The sequence below is a fragment of the Rhinoraja longicauda genome, chromosome 9, assembly GCF_053455715.1.
Source record: "Rhinoraja longicauda isolate Sanriku21f chromosome 9, sRhiLon1.1, whole genome shotgun sequence".
Lineage (NCBI taxonomy): Eukaryota > Metazoa > Chordata > Chondrichthyes > Rajiformes > Arhynchobatidae > Rhinoraja > Rhinoraja longicauda.
In genome coordinates, this window is record NC_135961.1 from 62718159 (window position 1) to 62744057 (window position 25899).

General features: G+C 49.5%; 1 protein-coding gene across 1 annotated transcript in view; it reads left to right on the forward strand.

Annotated features, from left to right (window-relative positions):
- The window catches only part of plcb1 (phospholipase C beta 1), a 641072-nt gene that overhangs the window by 126703 nt on the left and 488470 nt on the right, over positions 1 to 25899 (forward strand). The gene's annotated exons all lie outside the window — the stretch shown is intronic.

The following is a 25899-nucleotide window of genomic DNA, read 5'->3' on the forward strand; positions in this document are numbered from 1 at the left end:
AAGGCTCGGGCGGAAGGCCACAAATAGCCCTCGGTGAAGTTAGCTGGCAAGCTGGTCTCCTTCATCCGTGCAAGGACAGGCTGGGAATCAGTCAGCAGTTTCCGCCTCTCAGAGCCAGCAGGCTGCTGCAATGTTTTAAATTCAATTTGACGGTGACGGTGGCGCAGCGGTAGAAAACATAGAAACATCCCCGGGAACTAGGTGCAGGAGTAGGCCATTCGGCCCTTCCAGCCAGCCAGCCGCCATTCAACCTGATCAATTTGACTATCCCATCGTTTAAGAAACAACTGGACAGGTACATGGATAGGGCAGGTTTGGAGGGTTGTGGACCAAGCGCAGGCAGGTGGGACTAGGGTAGCTGGGACATTGCTGGCCAGTGTGGGCAAGTTGGGCCGAAGGGCCTGTTTCCACGCTGTATCAATCTCTGACTCTACGACTCACGATTGATCATCCAAAATCAGTACCCCGTTCCTGCTTTCTCCCCGTATCCCTTGATTCCGTTAGCCCGCAGAGCTAAATCTAACTCTCTCTTGGAAAAATTGCTGGCTAGAGTTGCTGAGAAGGGGGAAGGGGGGGGGGGAGGGAGAAGGAGGGAAGGGGGGCAGGGGTGGGGACGGAGGTGAGAGGAGGGGGGGGGACAGAGGGGAGGAGGGGCAGTAAGGGGTAGGGTGAAGGAGGGGGAAAGGTGGAGGAGGAGGGGGGGGCAGGAGGATGGGGAAGAGAAGGGAGGGGGAAGGACGGGGGAAGAGATGGGGGGGGGGTTGGTAGGTTAGTCTCAAAATTGGAGTGTTCAATGTTCTGTCGTGGGGTAGACTGTGACTAACTGCCCCCTTCCACCCCCACCTCCCCAATCTTCGAACAACTCCAATCCTGGACTTTCCACCAGTCACTTTGACTTCATGTTTCCTGGATCTCGTGGTGTTTTCATGACTGCTGATGGCTGGCCAATTTCCCTGCTGGGATAAATAAAAATTTCCATCGTATCGTACCGCATCCTTCACTGGATCAATAGAAAGACCGTGTTGATCTCGGAAGGAATAAGCAGAGGCAATATATACATTAATGACTTGGATGAAGGGATCAAAAGTACCATTAGCAAATTTGCAGATGATACAAAGCTGGGTGGCAGTGTGAACTGTGTCTAGATGCTATGAGATTGCAGGGTGACCTGGACAGGTTGTGTGAGTGGGCGGATGCATGGCAGATGCAGTTTAATGTGGATAAGTGTGAGGTTATCCACTTTGGTGGTAAGAATAGGAAGGCAGAGTATGATCGGAATGGTGTCAAATTAGGAAAAGGGGACGTACAACGAGATCTGGGTGTCCTAGTGCATCAGTCACTGAAAGGAAGCATGCAGGTACAGCAGGCAGTGAAGAAAGCCAATGGAACGTTGGCCTTCATAACAAGAGGAGTTGAGTATAGGAGCAAAGAGGTCCTTCTGCAGTTGTACAGGGCCCTAGTGAGACCGCACCTGGAGTACTGTGTATAGTTTTGGTCTCCAAATTTGAGGAAGGATATTCTTGCTATTGAGGGCGTACAGCGTAGGTTTACTAGGTTAATTCTCGGAATGGCGGGACTATCATATGTTGAAAGACTGGAGCGACTAGGCTTGTATACACTGGAATTCAGAAGGATGAGAGGGGATCTTATCAAAACATATAAGATTATTAAGGGGTTGGGCACGTTAGAGGCAGAAAACATGTTCCCAATGTTTGGGGGAGTCCAGAACCAGGAGCCACAGTTTAAGAATAAGGGGTAGGCCATTTAGAACGGAGATGAGGAAAAACTTTTCCAGTCAGAGTGTTGTAAATCTGTGGAATTTTCTGCCTCAGAGGCAGTGGAGGCCAAGTCTCTGAATGCATTCAAGAGAGAGCTAGATAGAGCTCTTAAGGATAGCGGAGTCAGGGGGTATGGGGAGAAGGCAGGAACGGGGTACTGATTGAGAATGATCAGCCATGATCACATTGAATGGTGGTGCTGGCTCGAAGGGCCGAATGGCCTACTCCTGCACCTATTGTCTATTGTCTATTGACCAGGGTAGATTCTTTCCCTCGCTGCTCCAAGAGCCCGAGGATAATTTTCTATTGCGATGTGCATCTGATGCAAGATTCACTGCGTCTGTGTAAGAATAATGGGTAGGCCATTTAGGACTGAGATGAATGAATGAATGAATGAATGAATGAATGAATGAATGAATGAATGAATGAATGAATAAGTTTATTGGCCAAGTATGTGCAGAAACAAGGAATGTGCCTTGGTGCTCCACTCACAAATGACAACACAAACATACAGTTAACAATTAAGAATAAAGCATACCCACATCAAAACAATATGGATACAACATTACGGTCTAAACATGTGGGTGCAAATAAACCAGAGCAAAAAAAGAGACTACAGACTTTGGTTATTGAGTAGAACTACCACTCGTGGAAAAAAAGTTGTTTTTATGTCTGGCTGTGGCTGCTTTGACAGTCCGGAGTCGCCTTCCAGAGGGAAGTGCTTCGAAGAGTTTGTGGCCAGAGTGAGAGGGGTCAGAGATGATCTTGCCCGCTCGCTTCCTGGCCCTTGCAGTGTACAGTTCGTCGATGGGGGGGGGGAGGTTGCAGCCAACAACCTTCTCGGCTGTGCGAACGATCCCTTGCAGCCTGCGGATGTCGTGCGGGGAGGAAACATTTTTTCAACCAAAGAGTCGTGAATCTGCGGAATTCTCCGCCACAGAAGGCAGTGGAGGCCGATTCACCGGATGTTTTCAATAGAGAGTTAGATTTAGCTCTTAGGGCTAATGGAATCGAGGGATATGGGGAGAAAGTAGGAACGGGGAACTGATTTTGGATGGTCAGCCATGATCATATTGAAACTGGCTCGAAGGGCCGAATGGCCTACTCCTGCTCGTATTTTTTATGTATCTCTGCTGGTTTAAATCGAAGAGAGAGAGATCAGTTCAGTCTGGTGGCGCAGCGGTAGAGTTGCTGCCTTACAGCGAATGCAGCGCCGGAGACTCAGGTTCGATCCTGATTACGGGCGCTGTCTGTACGGAGTTTGTACGTTCTCCCCGTGACCTGCGTGGGTTTTCTCCGAGATCTTCGGTTTCCTCCCACACTCCAAAGACGTACAGGTTTGTAGGTTAATTGGCTGGGCAAATGTAAAAACTGTCCCTAGTGTGTGTAGGATAGTGTTAATGTGCGGGGATCGCTGGTCGGCGCGGACCCGGTGGGCCGAAGGGCCTGTTTCTGCGCTGTATCTCTAAATCTAAAAAAATCTAAATCTAAAGAAGGGTCCCGACCCGAAACGTCAACCATTCCTTCTCTCCGGAGATGCTGCCTGACCCGCTGAGTTACTCCACCATTTTGTGTCGATCTACTGACAATTAAACACACTTGACTCTTGTATCTTTCTCATATTCCTGCAATTAATTAACGACGAACTAATTCCACTTGAAGGCTATTATTGAAAGTACTACCACCCATTCCATCTCGCAGTGAATTCCAGGTTCCAACCACTCGAGGAGGTACAATAACACATTTTTCAATCGATGCCTCAGGTTCTTCAGTCAATTGTCTAAAAGTCTGTTTGTTCCAGCTATTGATTGTTCGGTTGTTGGCAGCAATTCCCCTCAGGTTGAGTGTCTAAATCGCTCATGACTTTTGTAGAGGGCGGCACGGTGGCGCAGCTGGTCGAGCTGTTGCACCACAGATCCGGTTTCCATCTGTGCTGTCTGTGTGGAGTTGTCAAGCTCTCCCTGCCAGTACGTGTTTACGCCGGGTTTTTCTCTCTCTCTCTCTCTCTCTCTCTCTCTCTCTCTCTCTCTCTCTCTCTCTCTCTTGTAGATCAATCCCCAAGGCAGATTGATCCTTGCCTGACTTTCGTATATTGCTGACCTGATCGACAGTCCATGCCTGGGTTTTGTAGTGTTATCTGTGTTATGCTGCTGATTAAATTCCCCTCTCCCTCTCCCCCTCTCCCTCTCCCCCTCTCCACAGCTTTGGCAAAAATACATTTGCAGCTTGTAGAAATTACCCTTTTTACCTTGAAAGCGCAAAATCTAATGGCCGCAAGCCGTATAAGCAATCGAGGCTTTTGTCCGCCTAATCCTACCTGATCTCCCGGTTGCCAAACACATCAACCCCCCCCTCCCATTCAACTCCCCCCTCCCATTCCCACACCGACCTCTCTGTCCTGGGCCTCCTCCATTGTCAGAGTGAGGCCCAGCGCAAATTGGAGGAACAGCACCTCATATTTTGCTTGGGCAGCTTACACCCCAGCGGTATGAACATTGACTTCTCTAACTTCAAGTAACCCTTGCTCTCCATCCCCTTCCCAATTCTCCGACCAGTTTGACCATCTCCGACTACATTCTATCTCTGTTTTGCTTTGTTGTTACGTTCTCCCAGCTAACGATGATCTATTCTACATGTTCCTGGATCACCATTCCCTTTGTCCTGTTTTCACACCTCACGCTTCCTTATCGATGTATCTCCCTCTCCCCTGACTTCAGGCTGAAGAAGGCTCTCGACCCGAGACGTCACCCATTCCTTCTCTCCAAAGACGCTGCCTGACCCGTTAGTTACTCCAGCATTTTGTGTCTATGAAAGGCTTTTGTTAAGTCTATGGGTGTACATACAGTACGTTCCTAAGATGAACACAAACCAGCGATTTTCACCAGGAGATAATTTTTAAACAATCTATCATCAAGTTAACGACTTAATCGGCATTGACTCCGACCATTAGGGTGGCACGGTGGCGCAGCGGTAGAGTTGCTGCCTCACAGCGCCGGAGACCCGGGTTCGATCCTGACTACGGGCGCTGTCTGTACGGAGTTTGTACGTTCTCCCCGTGACCTGCGTGGGTTTTCTCCGGGGGCTCCGGTTTCCTCCCACACTCCAAAGACGTACAGGTTTGAAAGCTGATTGGCTTGGCATGCTTGTTTATTACCCCTAGAGCGTGTCGGATAGTGTTAGTGTGCGGGGATCGCTGGTCGGTGTGGACTCGGTGGGCCGAAGGGCCTGTTTCCCCGTTGTATCTTGAAGAAAGATTTGACTGCAGTGCTGGTTAAAGACAGCTGTGTGGCTTGCTACAGTGTCATGGATCACGAAAACTGGCCCTTTATACAGTTTCCAGTGTAAATATTAATTTTGGATCAAAAGTTTAACCAGGGAGCAGGTAAATCTATTATAAAAACCTAATGTTGGCACGTCACCAAAAACACAAAATCGATCGCTGAAATAAAGTCCAACGCTCCAGATCTCAAATCGGTTGGGAGCTTGGGTTATCAAAAAACAGTACAGCACGAGAACAGGCCCTTCGGCCCACAATGCCCTGATAGGATCTTATGGAGACGTATAAAGTTATAAAGGACTGGACAAGCGAGATGCAGGAAAAATGCTCCCAATGTTGGGGGAGTCCAGAACCAGGGGGGCATACAGTCTGAGAATAAAGGGGAGGCCATTTAAAACTGAGGTGAGAAGAAACTTTTTCACTTAGAGTTTTGTGAATTTGTGGAATTCTCTGCCACAGAGGGCAGTGGAGGCCGATTCACTGGATGCATTCAAGGAAGAGTTAGATAGAGCTCGAGGGGCGAGTGGAATCAAGGGATATGGGGAGTCAGGGGGTATGGGGAGAGGGCAGGAACGGGGGGGTACTGATTGTGGGTGATCAGCCACGATCATATTGAATGGCGGTGCAGGCTCGAAGGGCCGAATGGCCTACTCCTGCACCTATTTTCTATGTTTCTATGTAAAAATTTGGCTTGGCATTGTGTTTAGCATAGACATAGAAAATAGGTGCAGGAGGAGGCCAATTGCCCCTTCGAGCCAGCATCGCCATTCATTGTGATCATGGCTGATCATCCACAATCAGTACCCCGTTCCTGCCCTCTCCCCATACCCCCTGACTCCCCATATCCCTTGATTCCACTCGCCCCTCGAGCTCTATCTAACTCTCTTTTGAATTCATCCAGTGAATCGGCCTCCACTGCCCTCTGTGGCAGAGAATTCCACAAATTCACAAAACTCTAAGTGAAAAAGTTTCTTCTCACCTCAGTTTTAAATGGCCTCCCCTTTATTCTCAGACTGTATGCCCCCCTGGTTCTGGACTCCCCCAACATTGGGAGCATTTTTCCTGCATCTCGCTTGTCCAGTCCTTTATAACTTTATACGTCTCCATAAGATCCTATCAGGGCATTGTGGGCCGAAGGGCCTGTTCTCGTGCTGTACTGTTTTTTGATAACTCAAGCTCCCAATCGATTTGAGATCTGGAGCGTTGGACTTTATTTCAGCGATCGATTTTGTGTTTTTGGTGACGTGCCAACATTAGGTTTTTATAATAGATTTACCTGCTCCCTGGTTAAACTTTTGATCCAAAATTAATATTTATACTGGAAACTGTATAAAGGGCCAGTTTTCGTGATCCATGACACTGTAGCAAGCCACACAGCTGTCTTTAACCAGCACTGCAGTCAAATCTTTCTTAGAGATACAACGGGGAAACAGGCCCTTCGGCCCACCGAGTCCACGCCGACCAGCGATCCCCGCACACTAACACTATCCGACACGCTCTCGGGGCAATTAACATGCATGCCAAGCCAATCAGCTTTCAAACCTGTACGTCTTTGGAGTGCGGGAGGAAACCGGAGCCCCCGGAGAAAACCCACGCAGGTCACGGGGAGAGCGTACAAACTCCGTACAGACGGCACCCGTAGTCAGGATCGAACCCGGGTCTCCGGCGTTGTGAGGCAGCAACTCTACCGCTGCGCCACCGTGCCACCCTAATTGTCGGAGTCAATGCCGACTAAGTCGTTAACTTGATGATAGATTGTTTAAAAATGTTCATCTTAGAAACGTACCCATAGACTTAACAAAAGCCTTTCATAGACACAAAATGCTGGAGTAACTCAGCGGGATCGGCAGCGTCTCAGGAGAGAAGGAATGGGTGGTGTTTCGGGTCGAGACCCTTCTTCAGCCTGAAGTCAGGGGAGAGGGAGATACATCGATAAGGAAGCGTGAGGTGTGAAAGCAGGGCAAAGGGAATGGAGATCCAGGAACATGTAGAATAGATCATCGTTAGCTGGGAGAAGGTAACAACAAAGCAAAACAGAGATAGAATGTAGTCAGAGATGGTCAGACTGGTCGGAGAACTGGGAAGGGGATGGAGAGCAAGGGTTACTTGAAGTTAGAGAAGTCAATGTTCATACCGCTGGGGTGTAAGCTGCCCAAGCGAAATATGAGGTGCTGTTCCTCCAATTTGCGCTGGGCCTCACTCTGACAATGGAGGAGGCCCAGGACAGAGAGGTCGGTGTGGAAATGGGAGGGGGGAGTTGAATGGGAGGGGGGGGGGGGGTTGAAGTGTTTGGCAACCGGGAGATCAGGTAGGTTTACGCGGACAAAAGCCTCGATTGCTTATACGGCTTGCGGCCATTAGATTTTGCGCTTTCAAGGTAAAAAGGGTAATTTCTACAAGCGGCAAATGTATTTTTTGCCAAAGCTGCCGCAATAAAGGAGATGAAATACCCTGAGCAGTGATAGCTTTCTTACATCAGCACTGTGGTAGGAAAGGTGGTGTGGAGAAAATGTGAAGCTAATGTGGCTTCTGAGGATATTTATGTTTCCTCACAGCAGTGTGAAAGCTTTGTGTAAATAAATTGAGTGCAAACAGCCTTATCTCCACAAGGTATGGAAAATGTTACACAGCAAATATGTCCCATCTGCATTTCTTTTCTCCCTGTCAGTGCTGGCATTTGGTTTGCGGCGCACATTCGTTTGTCGAGTCATCGGGTCACACAGCGTGGAAACAGGCCCAACTTGCCCACACCGACCAAGATAGAAACATAGAAACAAAGGTGCAGGAGTAGGCCATTCGGCCCTTCGAGCCTGTACGCACCGCCATTCAATATGATCATGGCTGACCATCCAACTCAGCATCTTGTACCTGCCTTCTCTCCATACCCCCTGATCCCTTTAGCCACAAGGGCCACATCTAACTCCCTCTTAAATATAGCCAATGAACTGGCCTCAACTACCTTCTGTGGCAGAGAATTCCACAGATTCACTACTCCCTGTGTGAAAAAAACCATTCTCATCTCGGTCCTAAAAGACTTCCCCCTTATCCTTAAACTGTGACCCCTTGTTCTGGACTTCCCCAACATCGGGAACAATCTTCCTGCATCTAGCCTGTCCAACCCCTTAAGAATTTTGTAAGTTTCTATAAGATCCCCCCTCAATCTTCTAAATTCCAGCGAGTACAAGCCCAGTCTATCCAGTCTTTCTTCATCTGAGAGTCATCGGGTCACACAGCGTGGAAACAGGCCCCAACTTGCCCACACCGACCAAGATGGCCCCCGGCATCTGCTATACGTGTACAATACCCGCTTACAACGCAGCAGTCTGAATATTGAAGGTAGACGCGCAACGCTGGAGAAACTCGGCGGGTCAGGCAGCATCTCTGGAGAGAAGGGATGGGTGACGTCTCGGGTCGAGACCCTTCTTCAGACTGATGTCAGGGGAGGGGGCGGGACAAAGATAGGATGTAGTCCGGGGTGGAAACATCCACTCCACATCCACTCTATTGAAGGCCTTTCACTATTCTGTGCTTCGATGAGCCCCCCCCCCCCCCCCCCAACCTTCTAAACTCCAGCGAGTACAGGCCCAGTGCCGACAAACGCTCATCATATGTTAACCCCCTCTTTGCCCCAGTGTCCTGGCCAATACCTATTCCTCAGTAAATGTCTGGCACTGTCTCATTGTGTTGCATTATGTTGAGTGTCTTCTTTGTTTAATAATTCTCATCGAGTCTTCTATAGACAATGGACAATAGGTGCAGGAGGAGGCCATTCAGCCCTTCGAGCCAGCACCGCCATTCAATGTGATCATGGCTGATCATTCTCAATCAGTAACCCGTTCCTGCCTTCTCCCCATACCCCCTGACTCCGCTATCCTTAAGAGCCCTATCTAGCTCTCTCTTGAATGCATTCAGAGACTTGGCCTTCACTGCCTTCTGAGGCAGAGAATTCCACAGATTTACAACTCTCTGACTGAAAAAGTTTTTCCTCATCTCCATTCTAAATGGCCTACCCCTTATTCTTAAACTGTGGCCCCTGGTTCTGGACTCCCCCAACATGGGGAACATGTTTCCTGCCTCTAACGTGTCCAACCCCTTAATAATCTTATACGTTTCGATAAGATCCCCTCTCATCCTTCTAAATTCCAGTGTATACAAGCCTAGCCGCTCCAGTCTTTCAACATACGACAGTCCCGCCATTCCGGGAATTAACCTGGTAAACCTACGCTACACTTCTCTTCAAGAATCACTTGGTACCGCTGAATGTGATTTTGGATGTCCTGCAGTCATGATAGGCATTATATAAATGCAAGCCTTTCTGTCTTTGCGCTGAAGATTGAAACTCTTAATTTTAACTGTCGTCTGAAATAGCTGTCAGCTCAGTTCTCTTATCCGCCAGAGCTCTTCACGTCACGCCTTGTTCTAAATCAAATCCCGTCGAACAGTTTGTCACAGCGTTCTGTGTCGCTATTCCAGGTGGCACAGCGGCAGAGAATCCGCCTCACGACGCCAGAGACCCGGCTTCGATCCTGACCGCGGGTGCTTGCCTGCACGGAGTTTGTCCCTTCTCCCCGTGACCCTCGTGGGTTTTCCTCCGGGTGCTCCGGTTGCCTCCCGCACTCCAGAGACGTGCGGGTTTGCATGTTAATTGGCATCGGTGAAATGTAAATTGTCGTCCCCGTGCGCGTAGGGTAGTGCGAGCACGCGGGGATCGCTGGTCGGCGCGGACGCGGTGGGCCGAAGGGGCCTGTTTCCGCTCTGTGTCGCAACCAAACCAAACTGAAATGACAGCGCGGGCGCTCCTCAGCTTATACACACTAGACAATAGACAATAGACAATAGACAATAGACAATAGACAATAGACACTAGACAATAGACACTAGACAATAGACAATAGACAATAGGTGCAGGAGGAGGCCATTCGGCCCTTTGAGCCAGCACCGCCATTCATTGTGATCATGGCCGATCATTCTCAATCAGTACCCCGTTCCTGCCTTCTCCCCATACCCCTGACTCCGCTATCCTTAAGAGCTCTATCTAGCTCTCTCTTGAATGCATTCAGAGAATTGGCCTCCACCGCCTTCTGAGGCAGAGAATTCCACAGATTCACAACTCTCTGACTGAAAAAGTTTTTCCTCATCTCCGTTCTAAATGGCCTACCCCTTATTCTTAAACTGTGGCCGCTGGTTCTGAACTCCCCCAACATTGGGAACATGTTTCCTGCCTCTAATGTGTCCAACCCCTTAATAATCTTATACGTTTCGATAAGATCTCCTCTCATCCTTCTAAATTCCAGTGTATACAAGCCTAGTCACTCCAGTCTTTCAACATACGACAGTCCCGCCATTCTGGGAATTAACCTACGCTGCACGCCCTCCACATCAAGAATATCCTGGGGTTCCGTTCCGAGAAACCCCGTCGGAAACCGAAAGTATCGTAAGTCGGAAACGCGTCGTAATATGCGCGATCACGTGGCCCGGAAGCGTGCGGCGGCTGGCTACTGTTCGCTGCCGTTTGCACCGTCGAGTGATCGCAAGTCGAAACATCGTGAGGCGGGGAGAAGCTGCAAATGCCTAAACGCATGGTTTATTAATGGGCCGTTCAGTGTGTGCTGAGAGAGAGAGCTGGATAGAGCTCTTAAGGATAGCGGAGTGAGGGGGTATGGGGAGAAGGCAGGAACGGGGTACTGATTGAGAGTGATCAGCCATGATCGCATTGAATGGCGGTGCTGGCTCGAAGGGCTGAATGGCCTCCTCCTGCACCTATTGTCTATTGTCTATTGTTTGCAATGCACTTTATCATGAGAGGGGGATGGAAGTAAGGAGGATTTTGTGTGTCCGTCTTCTCTTTGTTCCTTTACCAAAAATACTGCGACATCTTTATCGAATGCAGCATTGAGTTCTTCTCATCTCACTGGCGCATAACGTCACTGGAGCCGAACATGTCCTTCAGCGATCTCTCTTCGGTCACTGCATCTAACACCTCCCTGCAGTGCCATATTTCATAATGCTGCATTGTGCACTTCCCAAGTGTGCACTCTGAATCACGGCACGTTACACACGGAGCCACACAGCGTGGAAACAGGCCCTCCTGCCCACCCCGGCCCACCTGCCCCACCTGCACTCGTCCCACCTGCCCGCGTTTGGCCCACATCCCTCCAAACCTGCCCTGTCCGTGCACCTGCCTGAACGTTTCTTCACTAGTCCCTGCCTCGACTACCTCTGCCAGAATTAAAGGACGTTCTAGATTTTTTAGATTTAGATACAATACAATATATCTTTATTGTCATTGTACAGGGGTACAACGAGATTGGGAATGCGCCTCCCATACGATGCAATAATTTAATTAATTTAAACAACAACAACCCAACGAAACAAATTGTAACAGTTTTAAGACAGAATAAAGTGCAAGTAGATCTGTGCCGGATCACTGTGCGATGTGACCATCCGGCTCAGCAGGACCGGTTCATAGCAGCTATGGCCCTGGGGATGAAGCTGTTCCTGAGTCTGGAGGTGCGGGCGTAGAAGGCCTTGTATCGTCTGCCCGATGGCAGATTTAGAGATGCAGCGCGGAAACAGGCCCTTCGGCCCACCGGGTCCGCGCCGCCCAGCGATCCCCGCACATTAACACTATCCTACACCCACTAGGGACAATTTTTACATTTTGCCCAGACAATTAACCTACAAACCTGCACGTCTTTGGAGTGTGGGAGGAAACCGAAGATCTCGGAGAAAACCCACGCAGGTCACGGGGAGAACGTACAAACTCCGTACAGACGGCGCCCGTAATCAGGATCGAACCCGAGTCTCTGGCACTGCATTCGCGTTAAGGCAGCAACTCTACCGCTGCAACACCGTTATTTTAGGAAGGAGATGAGGAGGAATTTCTTTAGTCACAGGGTGGTGAATCTGTGGAATTCTTTGCCACAGAAGGCTGTGGAGGCCAAGTCAGTGGAGCGACTAGGCTTGTATACACTGGAATTTAGTAGGATGAGAGGGGATCTTATCGAAACATATAAGATTATTAAGGGGTTGGACACGTTAGAGGCAGGAGACATGTTCCCAATGTTGGGGGAGTTCAGAACCAGGGGCCACAGTTTAAGAATAAGGGGTTGGCCATTTAGAACGGAGATGGCAGTGGAGGCCAATTCTCTGAATGCATTCAAGAGAGAGCTAGATAGAGCTCTTAAGGATAGCGGAGTCAGGGGGTATGGGGAGAAGGCAGGAACGGGGTACTGATTGAGAATGATCAGCCATAATCACATTGAATGGTGGTGCTGGCTCGAAGGGCCGAATGGCCTACTCCTGCACCTATTGTCTATTGTCTATTGATTGTAAATTGTCCCCAGTGTGTAGGATAGTGTTAATGTGCGGGGATCACTGGTCGGCGAGGACTCGGTGGGCCGAAGGGCCTGTTTCCGTGCTGTATCTCTGAAGTGAACTAAACTAGCCATTCTTGCCCGGTCATCAGAATTCACTTGTTGTAGGAAAATAACTGCAGATGCTGGTACAAATCGAAGGTATTTATTCACAAAATGCTGGAGTAACTCAGCGGTTCAGTCAGCATCTCAGGAGAGAAGGAATGGGTGACGTTTCGGGTCGAGACCCTTCTTCACGGAGGTGTGAGAGAGGCAGTTTATTCACTCATCTTACTGCCATGGGACATACTAGGTTGGGACTTTATTCCTTAGAGCGCAGGAGGGGTGATCTTATAGAGGTGTTTAAAATCATGAGAGGAATAGATCGGGTAGACGCACAGAGTCTCATGCCCAGAGTAGGGGAATCGAGGACCAGAGGACATTGGTTCAAGGTGAAGGGGAAAAGCTTTAATTGGAACCTGAGGGGTAAATGTTTCATACAAAGTGTGGTGGGTGTATGGAACGAGCTCCCGGAGGAGGTAGTCGAGGCAGGGACTGTCCCAATCTTTAAGAAACAGTTAGACAGGCACATGGATAGGACAGGTTTGGAGGGGTGTGGAACAAACGCGGGCAGGTGGGATGAGCGTAGATGGGACACGCTGGCCGGTGTGGACGGAAGTTGGGCCGAAGGGCCTGTCTACGCGCTGTCTGACTCTATGATATCTCAACAAATCCTTGCAACCACACTTTAAACCCACAGACAACACGAGCTAGTGTTTGCTGGGACGTTGGTAGACACGGGACTAATGGCCGGATCCTTGTTTCTGCTACACTGCACTCATCCTTACCGGTTTTGTCCATTAAACTAGATATTGGAAAGGTTCCAGAAGATTTTTGTTTTTGCTTAAGCGTTGATGAGGCTTTTAATGGGTTTGGTGTGACAGAAGTGAGCAGGCTCTCAGACTCAGCCGTGTCCAACGTGCCTCCTTAATGCACTTGGTGACCACCCACTTTGTAATGTAGGTGTTATCATCCATCACATATCAGCAGTGCAGCACCCACTCACTGCTTCCTGGGATGTTGACAGGTACAACGGGTGAGGTTGGCGAGAGGCAAGGTTCACTGCCTGCTGTACCTGCGTGCTTCCTTTCAGTGACTGATGCACTAGGACACCCAGATCTCGTTGTACGTCCCCCCCCCCCCCCCCCCCCCTTCCAAACTTTAGATTTTTTTTAGATTTAGAGATACGGCGCGGAAACAGGCCCTTCGGCCCACCGGGTCCGCGCCGCCCAGCGATCCCCGCACATTAACGCTATCCTACAAACACTAGGGACAATTTTTACATTTACAGTCAATTAACCTACATACCTGTATGTCTTTGGAGTGTGGGAGGAAACCGAAGATCTCGGAGAAAACCCACGCAGGTCACGGGGAGAACGTACTAAAACTCCGTACAGACGGCTCCTGTGGTCGGGATCGAACCCGGGACTCTGCTGCTGTGAGGCAGCAACTCTATTTTTGCTGTTATTAGCATTGAATGGCGGTGCTGGCTCGAAGGGCCGAATGACCTACTTCTGCACCTATTGTCTATTGTCTACAACTATTATTGATGCATTGTCAAAAATATTTGTCGTCTCGAGAAGAACAAGATGGCAAGGTTTTTATTGATTCCCTACCATAAGCTATGTAATGCAAATTATATATAGTCATAGTCATAGAGTGATACAGCGTGGAAACATGCCCTTCGGCCTAACTCGCCCACACCGCCCAACATGTCCCTACTACACTAGTCCCACTCGCCTGCGTTTGGTCCATATCAGCGGGTCAGGCAGCATCTCCAGAGAGAAGGAATGGGTGACGTTTTGGGTCAAGACCCTTCTTCAGACTCAGGACCGTTCTACATTTCCTTGTTGCCGTCTGCTTTGAACTGTGGTTTTCACACCTTACCCCCTCCATAATCCCTCCCCTGACTCTCGTTCTGAAGAAGGGTCTCGACCCGAAACCATCGCCCATTCCTTCTCCCTGGAGATGCTACCTGTCATGCTGAGTTGCTCCGGCATTTTGTGTCTATCTTCGGCATTGAGTATATAGTGCATTTGGGTAAACATGCAGTTTAATGTGGATAAGTGTGAGGTTATCCACTTTGGTGGTAGGAATAGGAAGGCAGATTATTATCTGAATGGGTGTCAAGATTATTATCTGAATGGCGGCACGGTGGCGCAGCGGTAGAGTTGCTGCCTTACAGCGAATGCAGCGCCGGAGACTCAGGTTCGATTATGACTACGGGCGCCGTCTGTACGGAGTTTGTACGCTCTCCCCGTGACCTGCGTGGGTTTTCTCCGAGATCTTTGGTTTCCTCCCACACTCCAAAGACGTACAGGTCTATAAGTTAATTGGCTTGGTATGAATGCAAAATTGTCCCTAGTGTGTGTAGGATAGTGTTGGTGTGCGGAGATCGCTGGTCGGCGCGGACTCGGTGGGCCGAAGGGCCTGTTTCCGCGCTGCATCTCTAAGCTAAACTAAACTACACATTGCACGAATCTGCATTCCATAAAATAAAATGATGGACTTCTGAGACTGTAATTTTATTTCAAGTTGGAGTAGCTTAGCGGGACAGGCAGCATCTCCTGGAGAGAAGGAATGGGTGACGTTTCGGGTCGAGACCCTTCTTTAAACGTCGCCCATTCCTTCTCCCAGAGACGCTGCCCGTCCCGCTGAGTTACTCCAGCAAAGGAAGCATGCAGGTACAGCAGGCAGTGAAGAAAGCCAATGAAATGTTGGCCTTCATGACAAGAGGAGTTGAGTATAGGAGCAAAGAGGTCCTTCTGCAGTTGTACAGGGCCCTAGTGAGACCGCACCTGGAGTACTGTGTGCAGTTTTGGTCTCCAACTTTGAGGAAGGATATTCTTGCTATTGAGGGCGTGCAGCGTAGGTTCACCAGGTTAATTCCCGGAATGGCGGGACTGTCATATGTTGAAAGACTGGAGCGGCTAGACTTGAACGCACTGGAATTTAGAAGGATGAGAGGAGATCTTATCGAAACGTATAATATTATTAAGGGGTTGGACACGTTAGAGGCAGGAAACATGTTCCCAATGTTGGGGGAGTCCAGAACAAGGGGCCACAGTTTAAGAATAAGGGGTAGGCCATTTAGAACTGAGATGAGGAAAAACTTTTTCAGTCAGAGAGTTGTGAATCTGTGGAATTCTCTGCCTCAGAAGGCAGTGGAGGCCAATTCTCTGAATGCATTCAAGAGAGAGCTAGATAGAGCTCTTAAGGATAGCGGCGTCAGGGGGTATGGGGAGAAGGCAGGAATGGGGTACTGATTGAGAATGGTCAGCCATGATCACATTGAATGGCGGTGCTGGCTCGAAGGGGCCGAATGGCCTCCTCCTGCACCTATTGTCTATTGTGTCTATTGTGTCCATCTTCAGGTGTGAACCACTGTCTGTATACCCTTCCTACACGTAATTATATTTTATATTTTCGATGCAAATACATACACATGTTGATGGGGCAAATAACTAGATGAAAATAAAGCATTAGCAACGAATAAAGTATAAAAAAAGTTGGCCACAGAACGATCCACCAAATAGTTTCAATCACATTAAATCCGAATCCAATTAGCGTTACGATCTGGCTTCATATTTTCGTGAAATGCTTTCCGCAGCGTAAAATTGGGAATTGCCGACTGGTTCGAGTCTGAAGAATAATTGCCGTTGGTAGCAAAGCGATGGAATGAGAGCGCTGCTGATTTAAGAGGCCGCTCTCAGTGCGGCATGCAGCAAGTGTTTTGCTGGCTGCGTTATCGAGGGCTGCACTGAGCAGATTGGGAAAAAAAGAGATCGTTCTAAATTAATTATTGACTGGGAAAGCAGTGCACCAATCTCTTGCTGGCTTCCACACACACCCGCAGGACCAGCATTACAATAGACAATCGACAATAGCTGCAGGAGGAGGCCATTCGGCCCTTCAAGCCAGCACCACCATTCAATGTGATCATGGCTGATCATTCTCAATCAGCACCCCGTTCCTGCCTTCTCCCCATACCCCCTGACTCCGCTATCCTTAAGAGCTCTATCTAGCTCTCTCTTGAAAGCATTCAGAGAATTGGCCTCCACTGCCGTTTGAGGCAGAGAATTCCACAGATTCACAACTCTCTGACTGAAAAAGGTTTTTCCTCATCTCCGTTCTAAATGCCCTACCCCTTATTCTTAAACTGGCCCCCCGTTTCTGGACTCCCCCAACATTGGGAACATGTTTCCTGCCTATAGCGTGTCCAACTCCTTAATAATCTTATACGTTTCGATAAGATCCCCTCTCATCCTTCTAAATTCCAGTGTACACAAGCCTAGTCGCTCCAGTCTTTCAACATACGACAGTCGATATCAACATACGACAGTCCCGCCATTCCGGGAATTAACCTGGTGAACCTACGCTGCACGCCCTCAATAGCAAGAATAGCAAGAACCTGGCACAAGTTCTCAATCCGTCGAGAATCAGCGACACAGCGGGCTGTCGTGGAACGTTTGGTGCGTGCTGGCACCGTGTTCAAGTTCAGCTTCGTTTCAGATTAGTTCATTATCACGCGTACCGAGGTACAGTGAACAGCTCTTGTCACGCACTGTCCGGTCAGCGGAGAGACAACGCATACGATGCGATACATTGAATGGTGGTGCTGGCTCGAAGGGCCGAATGGCCGACTCCTGGCCCTATTGTCTATTGTCTATTAGACAATAGACAATAGACAATAGGTGCAGGAGGAGGCCATTCGGCTCCTCGAGCCAGCACCGCCATTCAATATGATCATGGCTGATCATTCTCAATCAGTACCCCGTTCCTGCCTTCTCCCCATACCCCCTGACTCCGCTATCCTTAAGAGCTCCATCAGCTCTCTCTTGAATGCATTCAGAGACTTGGCCTCCACTGCCTTCTGAGGTAGAGAATTCCACAGATTTAATAGGTATTGATAGTATAGAACTTGATTTATCAGTCTGAAGAAGGGCCTCGACCCGAAACGTCGCCCACTCCTTCCCTCCAGAGATGCTGCCCGTCCCGCTGAGTTACTCCAGCATTTTGTGTCTACCTTCGATTTGACACCAGCATCTGCAGTTCCTTCCCACACAGAACTTTATTGATCCCAGGAGGGAAATTGGTCTGCCAACAGTCATAAAAGACAACATGACATATGAAACATGACATTAAAGTGACGAGTGGAAAGGACTGGAGGATGCACGATAAGAGTATAACGTTTAGTGCGAGGTAAAGCCAGCCAAGGTCCGATCAAGGATAGCCTGGAGATACAGGCTGGATAGCCTGGAAATAGGCGTTTGGTATGCTTGCCTTTATAAATCAGAGCATCGAATATAGAAGTTGGGATGTAATGTTGAAATTGTACAGGGCATGTCGTATGTTGAAAGGCTGGAGCGATTGGGCTTGTATACACTGGAATTTAGAAGGGTGAGGGGGGATCTTATTGAAACATATAAGATAATTAGGGGATTGGACACATTAGAGGCAGGAAACATGTTCCCAATGTTGGGGGAGTCCAGAACAAGGGGCCACAGTTTAAGAATAAGGGGTAGGCCATTTAGAACAGAGATGAGGAAGAACTTTTTCAGTCAGAGAGTGGTGAAGGTGTGGAATTCTCTGCCTCAGAAGGCAGTGGAGGCCAGTTCGTTGGATGCTTTCAAGAGAGAGCTGGATGGAGCTCTTAAGGATAGCGGAGTGAGGGGTATGGGGAGAAGGCAGGAACGGGGTACTGATTGAGAGTGATCAGCCATGATCGCATTGAATGGCGGTGCTGGCTCGAAGGGCTGAATGGCCTATTCCTGCACCTATTGTTTATTGTCTATTGTCTATTGTCTATTGGCATTGGTGAGGCCGAATCTGGAGTATGGTGTGCAGTTCTGGTCGCCAAATTATAGGAAGGATGTCGACAAAATGGAGAGGGTACAGAGGAGATTTACTAGAATGTTGCCTGGGTTTCAGCACTTAAGCTACAGAGAGAGGTTGAACAGGTTGGGTCTTTATTCTTTGGAGGGTAGAAGGTTGAGGGGGGACTTGATAGAGGTTTTTAAAATTTTAAGAGGGACGGACAGAGTTGACGTGGGTAGGCTTTTCCCTTTGAGAGTGGGGAAGATTCCAACAAGGGGACATAGCTTCAGAATTGAGGGACAAAAGTTTAGGGGTAACATGAGGGGTAACTTCTTTACTCAGAGGGTGGTGGCTGTATGGAATGGGCTTCCGGTGGAAGTGGTGGAGGCAGGCTCGATTTTATTATTTAAGAGTAAATTGGATAGGTATATGGATAGGAGGGGATTGGAGGGTTATGGTCTGAGAGCAGGTAGATGAGACTAGGTCAGGGAGAATGGTCGGCGTGGACTGGTAGGGCCGAACGGGCCTGTTTCCGTGCTGTAATTGTTATATGGTTATATGGTTATACAGTGTGGAAGCAGAACTTTCGGCCCACCGAGTCCACGCCGACCATCGATCACACCAATCTTCCCTGTCCCGCCTGCAACTGGTCCAAAGCGCCGCAGCGAGACTCCTGACGGGTACCCGTAAAAGGGACCACATCACCCCGATTCTGGCCTCTCTCCACTGGCTCCCTCTACGGTACAGAATCAACTTCAAGCTCCTCCTATTCACGTATAAAGCCCTAAATGGACACTCCCCCCCCTACATCAAAAATCTTCTAACCCCCCTCTCTAACTCCAGGTCCCTCAGGTCGGCCGACTTGGGGCTACTCACTATCCCGCGGTCTAGGCTTAAGCTCAGGGGTGACCGCGCTTTTGCGGTTGCAGCTCCTAGACTGTGGAACAGCATCCCTCTCCCCATCAGAACTGCCCCCTCCATCGACTCCTTTAAGTCCAGGCTCAAAACCTATTTCTACTCCCTAGCGTTTGAGGCTCATTGAGGAGGCGCTGTGAACTGTTTGTGTGCTACTGTATGTTTCATTTTTTTCCTTAGTACCTAATCAGATGTACAGCACTTTGGTCAACGTGGGTTGTTTTTAAATGTGCTATACAAATATAATTGACTTGACTTGACTTGACACCAGACACTAGTTCGAACCCACCCACACACACGAGGGACAATTTACAATCTTTGCCAAAGCTAATGAAACTACAAACCTGCACGTCCTACGAGGAAACCGGAGCACCCAGAGAAAACCCACGCAGGTCACGGGGAGAACCCGGGCATCTAGGCTTAAGCTCAGGGGTGACCGCGCGGGTCAGGATGGAACCCGGGCATCTGGCGCTGTGAGGCAGCAACTCTACCGCTGCGCCACCGTGCTGCCCAATGTGAAGATGTTCTTCAGGGACTGATGGAGGTGCAACGTTGACATATTTTACTTTAGATTTGGTTTGGTTTAGTTTAGAGATGCAGCGCGGAAACAGGCCCTTCGGCCCACCAGGCCCGCGCCGACCAGCGATCCCCGCACACTAACACTGTCCTACGCACACTAGGGACAATTTTTACATTTCCCAAGCCCATTTACCTCCACGTACGTCTTTTGGAGTGTGGGGGGATACCAAGATCTCGGAGAAAACCACGCAGGTCACGGGGAGAACGTACAAACTCCGTACAGACGGCGCCCGTAGTCGGGATCGAACCCGGGTCTCCGGCGCTGCGAGGCAGCAACTCTATTTTTATCTTACTAGCGACTATTATTGATGCATTGTCAAAAATATTTGTTGTCTCGACAAGAACAAGATGGCAAGGTTTTCATTGATTCCCTACCACAAGCTACCGTGAGTACACTTCACCCTGACAAGCACAAAATATGTGCTCGATAATGGGAGAAACTACACTTGCACGCCATTCAGGAACTTCTAATTTGATTGCAAAGCAGTACGATATGAAGTTTTATGTTCAGAGCAGGGTGTTTGCTTAGTGTAATTGTTTGTATGCACAGTATTGATCTCCTTAAGTGTCACAGGTTATAAGTGGGAGAATGGGGGTGGGTGTGGGTGTGGGGGTGGGGGTGGGGGTGGGATCCAAGAGAAATAAAGGGATGTTGGAGAGGGAGAGAGAGTGGGGTGTGGGGGAGAGAGGGCGGGGGGAGATAGTGGGGTGTGGGGGAGAGAGGGTGGGGTGTGGGGGAGAGAGGGTGGGGTATGAGGGGGGAGAGTGGGGTGTGGGGGAGAGAGGGTGGGGTGTGGGGAGAGAGGGTGGGGTATGGGGGGGAGAGTGGGGTGTGGGGGAGACAGAGGGTGGGGTGTGGGGGGAGAGAGTGGGGTGTGGGGGAGAGGGGTAGGGTGTGGGGGGAGAGAGTGGAGTGTGGGGGAGAGAGTGGGGTGTGGGGGGAGAGGGTGGGGTGTGGGGGAGAGAGGGTGGGGTGTGGGGGAGAGAGGGTGGGGTGTGGGGGGAGAGAGTGGGTGTGGGGGGAGAGAGGGTGGGGTGTGGGGGGAGAGAGGGTGGGGTGTGGAGGAGAGGGTGGGGTGTGGGGGAGAGAGGGTGGGGTGTGGGGGGAGAGAGGGTGGGGTGTGGGGGGAGAGAGGGTGGGGTGTGGGGGTGGGGGTGGGGTGGGGGGATTGGGTGGGGTGTGGGAGAGAGGGTGGGGTGTGGGAGAGGGTGGGGTGTGGGGGAGAGAGAGAGTATGTAGAGAGAGAGGGAGACATTGGGATGTTTGAGGAGAGAGAGGGTGGGTGTCAGAGATAGAATGGGGTTTTGGAGAGAGAGAGGGAGAGGGAGAGGGAGAGGGAGAGGGAGAGGGAGAGGGAGAGGGAGAGGGAGAGGGCGAGGGAGAGGGAGAGGGAGAGGGTGGGTGTCAGATAGAGTGGGGTTTTGGAGAGAGAGGTAGTGGGAGAGGGAGAGGGAGAGGGAGAGAGGTGTCAGAGAGTGGGCTGTTTGGCGAGAGAGAGAGAGAGAGAGGGTGGGCGGAGGTGGAACTCTGACTCTCCAGGAGTGGGTTACTCGGTGTGTAACGGAGTATTTTGCTGGGCTCTCTCTACCACCCTGAACGGCACCAGGCCTGAGCTGAACCTCACTCTGCACCAACTCTCCCGGCTATTTTTAGCTTTGAGCTCATGCCTCACTGGTGAAAGAAAGCGTTTATTGATTTTTAAGTGCCGGGCCTTTGCTCAATAACCAAGCGAAGAGAAAACTATTACCGGTGGCCTGCGGAAATCTCAGAGGACAGTCGCTCTGGGTATCGCCAGTGGGACTGCTGCAGAGGCCAATTTTCCTCCTGAGATAAATAAAGTTCTATCGTGACGTGTCGTATCGTATCGTATCGTGCAGCGTAGGTTCACCAGGTTAATTCCCGGAATGGCGGGACTGTCGTATGTTGAAAGACTGGAGCGACTAGGCTTGTACACACTGGAATTTAGAAGGATGAGAGGGGATCTTATCGGAACGTATAAGATTATTAAGGGGTTGGACACGCTAGAGGCAGGACACATGTTCCCAATGTTGGGGGAGTCCAGAACCAGGGGCCACATTTTAAGAATAAGGGGTAGGCCATTTAGAACGGAGAGGAGGAAAAACTTTTTCAGTCAGAGAGTTGTAAATCTGTGGAATTCTCTGCCTCAGAAGGCAGTGGAGGCCAATTCTCTGAATGCATTCAAGAGAGAGCTAGATAGAGCTCTTAAGGATAGCGGAGTCAGGGGGTATGGGGAGAAGGCAGGAACGGGGTACTGATTGAGAATGATCAGCCATGATCACATTGAATGGCGGTGCTGGCTCGAAGGGCCGAATGGCCTCCTCCTGCACCTATTGTCTATTGTATCGTATCGTAGGAGGTGACAGGTGTGGATAGTTCAGTGGAGACTCTTGGAGATAAACAGGGAGCATACAAAACTTTCACAAACCAGGACGAAAAGCAATTGGAAGTGGCTTTTAGAGCGAAGAAGAGGTTAAGGACCTTTGCTCACGAGGAACATGAAAGTTCTCAGCAGCTCCGGTCAGTGTCCATTTTGAACTGGACTCAGGATCAAAGATGGAGACACAAGAAACTGCAGATGCTGGACTCTTGTGTAGAACACAAAGTACTGGAGTGATTCAGCGGGACAGGCAGCGTCTCTGGAGAACATGGAGAGGTGACATGTGTAGGAAGGAACTGCAGACGCTGGTTTACACTGCAGTTGAGAATTGAGAGACAGATCAACCACGAATGAATGGCGGAATAGGCTTGATGGGCCGAATGGCCTAATTCTGCTCCTGTAACTTATGAACTATGAACTTATGAACATGCAAACTCCACACAGACAGCACCCGAGGTGGGAATTGAACCTGTGTCTCTCCCAGCTGTGTGCTGGAACATCCAGGCCACAGTGGCCCTGGCAGAAATCTTGTCGGACAATAACTGTGTTGTTTGAAAAGCAAATTCCAACGTCAGGACTCTTTTAACTGCAATTGAAAATTTTGAGGAAATAATCACGCAAATCAGAGTCATAGAGTGATACAGCGGGGAAACAGGCCCTTCGACCCATCTTGCCCACACCGGCCAACATGTCCCATCTACACTAGTCCCACCTGCCCGCGTTTGGCCCATATCTCTCCAAACCTGTCCTATCCACGTACCTGTCTAAATGTTTCTTAAACGTTGCGATAGTCCCAGCCTCAACTACCTCCTCCGGCAGCTCGTTCCATACACCCACCACCCTCTGTGTGAAAGATTTACCCCTCGGGTTCCTATAAAATCTTTTTCCCCCCCTCACCTGAGTTTAGAAGAATGAGGGGGGACCTCATTGGAACGTACAGAATAGTGAAAGGCTTGGATGGAGTGGATGTGGAGAGGATGTTTCCACTGGTGGGAGAGTCTAGGACTAGAGGTCACAGCCTCAGAGTTAAAGGACGTACTTTTTGGAAGGAGATGAGGAGAAGTCAGAGGGTGATGAATCTGTGGAGGGGATAACGTTTAGTGCAGGGTAAAGCCAGCAAAGTCCGATCAAGGATTGTCCGAGGGTGACCAAAGAGGTAGATAGTAGTTCAGGAATGTTCTCTGGTCGTGGGGTGAAAACAAACTTGCTGGCACGGTGAGGGGAAGGTGGGAAATGGTTTTCTTGGGGCGATCTTTTAGAGGTGTATAAAATGTTGAGAGGAATAGATCGGGTACACGCACAGAGTAAGGGAATCGAGGACCAGAGGACATAGGTTTAAGGTGAAGGGGAAAAGATTTAATAGGAATCTGATGGGGTAACTTTTTCACACAAAGGGTGGTGGGTGTGTGGAACGAGCTGCCACAGGAGGTAGTTGAGGCTTTAATAAACAATAGACAATAGACAATAGACAATAGACAATAGACAATAGATGCAAGAGTAGGCCATTCGGCCCTTCGAGCCAGCACCGCCATTCAATGCGATCATGGCTGATCATTCTCAATCAGTACCCCGTTCCTGCCTTCTCCCCATACCCCCTGACTCCGCTATCCTTAAGAGCTCTGTCTAGCTCTCTCTTGAATGCATTCAGAGAATTGGCCTCCACTCTATTCCTTGGAGCGCAGGAGGATGTGGGGTGACCTTATCCAGGTGTATAAAATCATCAGGGGAACAGATCGGGTGAATGCACAGAGTCTCTTGCCCAGAGTAGGGGAATCGAGGACCAGAGGACATAGGTTCAAGGTGAAGGGGAAAAGATTGAATCGGAATTTAAGGGGTAACCTTTTCAAACAAAAGATGGTGGAACGAGCTGCCAGAGTAGGTAGTTGAGGCTGGGACTATCCCAACGTTTAAGAAACTGTTAGACAGGCACATGGATAGGACAGGTTTAGAGGGATATGGGCCAAACGCAGGCAGGTGGGACTAGTGTAGTTGGGACATGTTGGCCGGTGTGGGCAAGTTGGGCCGAAGGGCCTGTTTCCACGCCGGATCACTCTATGACTCTAAACTAATTGCCTCTGAACATGGAGATTGGTACATGGATAGGACAGGTGGGGAATCGACCACAATGGTGGTTTTTCAACCACCATAGAAGCTTGGCTCGAAGGGCTCGAGTGAATTTGATGGGTTTTTAATGACAATCCAGTAGATTCACGCTGGGCTCTTGCTTGTAACCTCTAAAGAGAATACTCGTGCACGATAACTATTTAATTCATCTGCCATCTTCTTGGTTTCCATTATTAATTCCCCGGACTCATATTCTATGTAATACCAGTGCTCACTTTATCAATTTGTGGCAACCATTATTGAGATGAGCTTTTTGTAAAGCAGGAGGTTAATTTAATCATTTCAACACCAGTGTGCCAACCACAGCCTTTTGCTTTAGTTCTGTTGAAACGACATCAGCTGATGAATTAAAAGTTAAACTTAAAAATTATAAGGTAGAGTATCTGCCTTACAGCGCCAGAGACCCGGGTTCGATCCCGACTACGGGCGCTGTCTGTATGAAGTTTGTACGTTCTCCCCGTGACCTGCGTGGGTTTTCTCCAGGTGCTCCAGTTTTCTCCCGCACTCCAAAGTCCTACAGGTTTGGGGGTTGATTGGCTTTGTATAATTGTTAATTGTCCCCGGTGTGTGTAGGATAGCGTTAGTGAGCGGGGATCGCTGGTCGGCGCGGACTCGGTGGGCCGAAGAGCCTGTTTCCGGGCCGTATCTCTAAACTAAACTAAACTAAACCAAACTAAACTAAACTGAATGGTGTGTTATTTCAGAGAGAACTTCTCCCACATTGAGGTTTAGTTGAGTTTATTGTCACGTGTCCCGAGGTACAATGAAAAAAGCTTTTGTTGCGTGCTATCCAGTTAGTGGAAAGACTATACATGATTACAATTGAGCTGGCCACTGTGTACAAAGACAGGATAAAGGAAAGAACGTGAATGGCAGAGTAGCGTTGATGGGCCGAATGGCCCAATTCTGCTTTAGTTTTGTTTAGTTTAGAAATACAGAGCGGAAACAGGCCCTTTTTGGCCCATCCCTGTCCTTCCCGACCAGCGATCCCCACACATTAACACGATCCTACACACACACACAAATAGGGACAATTGTTACAAATTTCCACGCCAATTAACCTACAAACCTGCACGTCTTTGGAGTGTGGGAGGAAACCGAAGATCTCGGAGAAAACCCACGCGGGTCATGGGGAGAAGGTACAAACTCCGTACAGACAGCGCCCGTTGTCGGGATCGAACCCGGGTCTCCGGCGCTGCATTCGCTGTAAGGCAGCAACTCTACCGCTGCACCACCGTGCCGCGCCCTAGAACTTATGAACCAACAACGTTGCCTGCAGATTCATGCAAACCCAGCCTTCCCCTGCCAATACGAGCCACGTTTAAAGAATCCATCATGGAGAATACAATAAGCTGTTATCAGGCAACTGAACCATCCTACCACAACCAGAGAGCAGTGCTGAACTACTATCCACCTCATTGGTGACCCTCGGACTATCCTTGAGCGGACTTTGCTGGCTTTACCTTGCACTAAACGTTATTCCCTTGTCATGTATCTGTACACTGTAAATGGCTCGATTGTAATCATGTGTTGTCTTTCCGCTGACTGGCTAGCGCGCCACAAAAGGCTTTTCACTGTACCTCGGCACACGTGAC